Source organism: Belonocnema kinseyi, chromosome 9 (genome assembly GCF_010883055.1).
Source record: "Belonocnema kinseyi isolate 2016_QV_RU_SX_M_011 chromosome 9, B_treatae_v1, whole genome shotgun sequence".
NCBI lineage: Eukaryota > Metazoa > Arthropoda > Insecta > Hymenoptera > Cynipidae > Belonocnema > Belonocnema kinseyi.
In genome coordinates this window covers 45,031,614-45,039,538 of record NC_046665.1, presented here as the reverse complement: position 1 = coordinate 45,039,538, position 7,925 = coordinate 45,031,614, and positions in this window count along the sequence as shown.

Genomic DNA, 7,925 nt, shown 5'->3' with positions numbered 1-7,925 from the left:
CTATCTAAGGATGGTACTATAGAACGCCACCTCAAGGTAGGCCTAGTGGCGCCATCTCTTGGTCAGGCCGGAAACTTATCAATCCACCCTCGTATTAATTTATTCGAAGCTTCCGAAGCTGTTCTAACTGAGCTGAAATATGTGCCATCTCATTCAAAGTGGACATATTATGTTCATCAATGGGCATTGCGTCGTTCGTTCTGTGGCCAAAAATTACGAATAGATACCACGGAAAGCGTGAAAAACGTCATCAGAAATACAATATAGTATATATACCTTAAACCGGTTTGTAAACTAGGTTGGTGAATGATGAGCCGAGAAGTCTTGTGAGCAGTCGCATCCCGTGCTTAAAGATTGTGGTTCCTGGTCCGTTGATGACATCGCCTCGACTTTTGGAAGTTTAATCCGTCAGAATCGCCTAATGTGATGGAAGGCTGTTTCTTTAAGACTTACGATTTTGGTCGTCGGATTTGTGGATCTTAAAGAAACAGCCTCCGAGCACACAAAGCGATTCCGACGGACTAAACTTCCAAAAGTCGAGGTGGTTTTAAAATGGAGCCGGCGTCTTTGTTGGAAGTTTCAGCTTGGCTCCAAGCGCAATATTGGCGGCGTGGCAGAATCGAATTAAGCAGCGCAATCTCCAGGATTCCAAAATGCGACTTGGTGACTCATTTTTAGAACAATTTGCAGCCGCAAAGATCTTGTGAGCTCGTACCAGAGCCGACTGAGGTAGTTTCAGACTTAGTCAAAAATGGAAAAGTCCAATTCCATTTTTCTCGAATGTTTTCCTTTATCCGTGTCACAAGTTGTCACGATCTAGTGATACTCACGTATCATGATTCTTAAAACTCTAGATGGAAATAGAGGATATGAATAGAACACTTCACTTTTAGTAACAGTGCATTAGTTTATAGTATAAAAGACATGCGCATTGCATGCACACTTGAAAAACCTCGGACTCCGGATACGACCTGTCACCAAGTGGACGAGGAAAAATGGCGTGGCTAAGAGTATAGAGGGTAAAAATGACTACTGGAGTCAAACTAACGACGCGGAGTACCTAGAGTTATAGATGGGAAACTCGCTACTGATTTATGATGCATACAGATCTCCCAAACCAGTGCGTTTTGTGGTGCCATCTCTGGATGTTAAGCGAACCTATTGATACACTGTTTATCGACATCTCCGAGGATAAATTCGAGCAGTTGATACAAAGAATGGGGAGTCTAGAATTTTCACTCTCATCCCTCCAAAATAATGTTGACCATCTCACGATATAAAACAAAGAGCTCAAAATCAAATCAGAAAAACTGAGGTCTGTTATAATAGAGCAAGATCGAAAAATTGAGACAATGGAGAGGGCGTTAAGATACAACAACCTCATTATTTTTGGTGTGTTTACAGAAGATAAAGACGATCTGGTGCAACTAGTCTCTGGTGCCTGCAAGCAATTACTTAATATCCAAATACGCCCGGACTTGTTCGAATCTGTTAGACGGACTGAGGAAAAATTCTGGACAAGCCCCGCCTCCGCCTGACACAGTTACGTTCCTTGCGATATAAGAAAATGATCTTATTGCAACTAAGAAAACTGCGCGGCATCGGAATCAACCACTTCATAATCGTGACAAACGCTCGATTGATCTGGACTGTCACCAAAGCAAATCATTTCTTAATTGCACAATGAAAGAAGCCAGTAAGTCCAATTTCTCGGACGAGTCTGAGTCGACTAATATAGATGCTAAAGAATCGTATTAAATACTTGTAGCTAATAAGAAAGCGAGTATCGGGCTCAATATTTTGACAGAACTTGAGAGCGCCAATGATGGTAAAGCTTTATGGGATACAGTTAACAGATTCAGAGGTTCAAAACTGAAATCGACAGCCCTCCTGACTTCGCTTCCATTAATTTTTACGCAAATTTTGTTGTCTAGATTGAAAAATGGGAATCGACGTGCTACATTGCTCCAGAAGCCCAAGAAAGTTTTTGCAGAGGTAAGTGTTGCAGGGACAATATTTTAATTTTGGCCTCTGTCTCGCAAATTTACTTATAAAAAAAGGATAGACACATATATGCAATTGCGATTAATTTTAAAATAGATTTAATATCGGTGGATCACTGTCACATGTGGTTCAATATATTTAATATTGGGCCCAGCTAAAAAAATTATCAGAATTTTAAAAAGTCTGTATAAGAGGGCTTCAACTTGCGTGAAAGTGTGGGACGAGATCTCAGAGGAGTTACCGGTCACGAAGGGAGTCCATCAAGGAGATATCTTCAGCCGAATCAAGGTTAGCGTCTTAACCTTAGATATTGCAAGTCTATTCAGAAAAAAAGGTCTTATGGGTCTTAGAATCATGGGTGATATCGATACTCAAATGTTGATTTACACGAGCGATTTAATTTTGCTAGCTGATCCTAGAATAGACGCATTAGGAAAACTCAATGCCCTGTAGGAGTATTGTAATATAAACAGTCTTACTGTTCATAAGAAGAAAACTAAATATACAATATTCAAAAGGGGTCAATTTAGCGAAAGACTCCAAGGTCTTAAATACGCTGGAAGTTCCTTAAAATTTGGTCACTCTTTTGATCACCGGGGTACAATTTTCTCTAGAGCGGGTGTTTTCAATGTAGCTGCACATGAAGCTTCAAGCAGAGCCAACTCAGCCTCAGCTTCGGCTTACAATATCTTAACTAGAACTAAGTGCTCGTTGTGGCCTAACAATGTTAAAATTCATGACTCGATTGGCATCGTGACATCATCAGATTGAACAATCCAGATGTACTCGAAAAAGCACAAGTCCGTTTCTTCGAAAATCTTCTGCGACTACTTAGAAATAGACCTGATTTTGTTGTTAGATTCGAACAAGACTACCCAGCGTGTCTTTTTAAATTTTTTAAATGGCGCTGAATTGGGCAGCAAGGGTTTTTGATATGGAGGGTTCGCGCTTTTCGAAACTATGTATACTCAAACTAGCCTAAACCACAAACAGTAAAAAGTTTAAATATAACAGGCTAGGTCAGCTTTTTAGATGTCTGGAAGAAGCGTGCATCAGTCACAAGTTGCTCGATCTTATTGGTTTCAATCTTATAGGTCAAATCGAGGTTATAGCTGATACATACCGTGACGATTTCCGTATCTGTGATTCATACCTCCTTTCCAGCTTGAACGTGTCTCCACTTAGTTAAGAACCTCCCCCAGGTTCATTAGCAAGTTGACCTCTAAAGCTAGAACTACAGTAATCTATCCAAAACCAATTTGTCAATTATGTAATTTACGAGACAAATGAGGATTCTTATACATCCTTACCAAATGTACAATCTACTCGCCCGTTAGAAATCATTGATTACGTAACACTGATATGATCAAGGAAAGCAATTTTCATTTTTGGTTATCAAATAGAAATCCTGGGATTCTTCAATTAATATATTTTAATATAAGTACATGTTTGAAAAACCGAGCTTTCTCTCTGTTTGAATAGAGCACTATTTGAACTCTACCAATAAACCCTAACGCCCTATTGTATATACGATTTTTAATCTTTCTTTCTTAATTTAATTTAATTATATTTAATTTTGTAATAGTGGCCTTCCCTTTCCATAGGACCCTGTATTGTTAGAGGCAATAAATATACAATACAATGCACTGAAAAGTAACGACATAATTTATTCTAGAAAGGCGAATTGATACAATAGTATTAAAGAAATAAGATTTTAAATTAATTATTAATTAATTAGGAACTGCAAGTCTTTTTCGGCAAGTACAGCGACAAAAGGCTACACGAAAACCACGAGAAGGTATTTATTATTTTTTCCAAAATTTTAAATTATATTTTAATGAGTATGTATCATGGTTATAAATATTATTTTAAAATTTTGTCACGAAAAAATAGAAGCGTGGGGCGTAAATATTGAAGGTTTTGTTTATATGACAAAGAAATTTTAATATTTACATGGGCCACACACTTTTGTTTTTATTCCGATTTTGATTATAATATTATCATTATTATTGCAAGTTCGTTTTTGGGAGGGAAGTAATCCGCTTCGGGTTGCAATCGTGTGTAAAACTACGAATCTTGTCGACTTTTCATGAACATTACAGTTCACTTCTTTATGGCTAAACTGATAGTAAGGTTACACGTTATATTTTTCTTATATACTCTACGATATCTGTGATTGCCCAGAGTGCCCCACCATGGAGACTGATTAAATATTTATTTTACTTACTGGTTTTTAGTCTTTTGACAATTTTCCATCATAAATACACATGTACACAAAGTTGAGAGTCGTTTCGATATTTACATACATATTTGTCAAACTTGGAATCCTTACCACGCCCAAAGTATATTTAAATTCACGCCCAGTCAACATAACTGGAAATAAAATTTGGTTATTGTTAAGTGGACCGTACCTGGTCGAGCATAGATTCTTAGAAGCTGTCATATGACAAAATCCTCAATAGGGACGGCCTGCTGTCAGGCGACCTTTCATATCACCCATGGACCGCCATATTGTAGGGTCGTTAATAGTCTTTAGGCTAAAACTGTTTTAAATATAAGGCTTTTGAATCTTCCTTACGGGATTTAGTAATTATGAGTGTGAGGCTGTAATAGCCATTTAACAAATTAATTTTATTTGTGTTCCGTAAGATTTCTTGGGTGATTTGATTCTGTTCATCTAATTTATCACGCATGGTCAATTTCTTCCTAACCCTACCCCTCTCTGTGCTGGGCTAGTGGGGAATAAAATTATAATAAGTAGAAGTTAATAATTATAAAAATTCGTACCTTTTGTTTGTTTAGGTTATTCTAATATTAATAATCGATCTAGCGCCCTTTAGGCAAGTAAGTATAGCTTTATTGATTAAATCAAATTCATGACTAGTCTAGAAATAACTAGTAGCCTGGCAGTGTAAGAAATATATAATTATCGGCTGGTGGAAACGCAATATTTTTATTGGAATTCATAAAAATATATTTGCCCACCTTCGGCGTTGTTAAATGAAATTTTAAATGAACACTAAGTTGGGCGCCAGATCTAGTGAGATCAATTAAATTCAGACTTCAATCAAATAACACAAAAAATCAAAATAAAATAGTAATAGTTTATAACGGCGGAAGACTAGCGAAACTCAGTCTTAAAAAAATGGTAGAGGGGGAGGCTCATAGCCCAAGGCTATTTTAAATATAAAATAAATACGATACTGAAATGAATAGTCATCAACATAAAATTATAACAAGATTAACAATTATATCACCTTGGTAAGCAAAATAAATGATTAAAAAAAAGTCACATATGAAAAGGGAAAAGCAATTATTATAGTGATCTAATTGAAAATATAGTCTAACAAATAAAATGATTCTATGTATACATGAGTAAATACTAACCTGGGGTTATGCTTTTTTGTCCGGTATTTCGGAATTGTTCCCTTTCTGAATAACGCAAACATTAAAAGAAAAATAGGGATGTTCACAATAATGTTTCGGAAACAAAGTAAATTAATTTACAACAGCGAAAATCGGAATGGCCAGAATAATAAGTGGAGAAGAACAATAAATCAATTAATTTAATCAGGACATTCAAATGGCACATTAACTTCAGGGTGGGGTCAAAATAAAAATTGGGGAAAAACAAATATTCGCTAAATTAAATAACAGATCCACAGAATCAATACTGGAAAAAATCCAAATATCATACGCGGAACAAAATTCAGGATAAAATAGGAAAATTCACGTACAAACAAAAAAATATATCACATATAATCAATAAATCTTCTGTTTTAAACTTATTGATTTCTCTGCTAACATTCGAATAGTCCAAAATGTAAATCTTTTGCGAAACTTAGCAGGGTTGTAACGGGGAGGGGTTTCAATGCTGCGAAACGGAAATAAACTTCGGAACTGGCAACCCGCAGTCAGTCCAGTGCGATGCCAAAGATGGTACATTATTATTATTCTCCTCCGAATAAATCTATACTGATAGCTGTCTATCAAAATTACATAACAAATTATATTGACACACAGGAATGTATAGATGACTCTTCGGGCACCAGCAAAGGAGTTTCTTCTAGCTTTCTAAAAGTACACAATAAAGCCTTCCAAAGAGATGACAAAATCTTGAGTCCAAAAAATAGAGAAATCATTGTCGAAAGGCAGAAATGCAGAAATCTCATCAAAACATCACAAGAGATTATCCAAAGTTCCCGAATACGATCAAAAGTGTCCGCTCATAGTATGAAATTGGTAGCAAAGGGTGACAATAACGTATGAATCAGTCTAAAATATCTTAGTTTTCGAAACGTCTTTTAGTTAAGCATCCTCAAGTTTCTTGAATATCCAACGTTGTCAGGATATCAGGAACATTCAAGTAACTAAATAAAAACATGAACAGAATCAATACTTAAATTAAGAGGTTATTTAAATAAAAGAACACAATCGAGGAACACCGTGCAGTCTTCGAGGTTATAAAGAAGTTAATATATTAAATTAAATAAATTAACGTGAATTTTAGTGAATTGAAATAAAAATGGTTGATTAGCTAGAACTACAGCCAATAATTGAAGTAATAAAAAGCCAAGGTTATAATACATAACCAGATACCTACAGAACAAGTCAAATAAATGCTTATTGAAAAATACGTTGTCGATGTAAAGCATCAAATGTATTAATAAAATATATTACAGTGAAATTAGACGAATAATGTCGATTGAAGGAATAAAATGTGTATACCTAATTAAAAGAAAAATCATGGAGGTCCAAATAAAGGCCTGAAGCCTTCTATGACCTAGAGTTTGAAATTGTTTAATTTGCTAATTAAGGATATTTATATGCAACTTCTAAGAAACGAATGTTAACTTTCTTTAAGCAAAAATGTTCAAGTTTTTAATGGTAAATTTTATTTATAAATATAAAAAAAGTTTCAAGTTTATCAAAAGTTGAAGAGAAACAAGCCCAAATTTATTTTAATAACAAAATGAAGCAGTTTTTCGTAAATATAGTGAACCCCAGATTGAGGACTCTCGGATTTAGACATTCCGAGAATTGACGCTACGCCGCGGGTGTGAATGTCATCAGTTTGGGGGGGGGGTCTTCGGATCTACAAGGGGTGTGTGGTGATCACACAATTATGACGAAACAAAGACCACGTCAGCCCCAAAACCGATCCGAAATTCAGGGTTCACTGTATTATGAAAACATAAGAACATAGAGATTTTTTATGGAAGGATAAAGATGCCACAGTATATTTTTTATAAATAATTTCACCTGTACTTTTTGCATCTTGGCCCTCTGTTCAAAATCGATGAAATTGAAATGTTATAAAACGCAGATATTGTTGTCAGATAAAAAAGGCTTAATTTAATATGCAAGAAACATAACTATAAAAAATAAGGCAGTTTTTTCTGCATAAACTAACCTATGAAGGGAATCAAAAAAACCTAAACTGGTATTTTTGATAGGACAGTGGCCTACGAGTCTCTGGGTGTACCTTCATTATCAACGTACACAAGTAATCATAGCTTACATATCATTTACTATTCATGAGTAGAAGGTCAAATAAACTCTCATTGCGACCTACAATAAAATCTTTAATTAAAATAATATATATACGGGAGGTATGCATATATAACTTTACTAAAATACTTCAAATTAAAATAAAGAATGTTATGCGATCATTTTGTAGTTATTCCTTGTTATTTAACTTTTTTTGAAATTTCTTTGGCCAGTTAAAAAACTGTGTGTCAAGAAATAATGGGGAAATTCAGAAATAAAATTAACCCTGATTTACATTTAGAATAGAAAACGTTTTAAAAGTTTCAAATTTCAGATATTAAAGTTTTAAAAGTTTTTATTCTAAGAACTTTTACCAGAAATTAAAAGAATTAAAATTTTTATTTAATATATCAAGGTCTAGATATATTTCA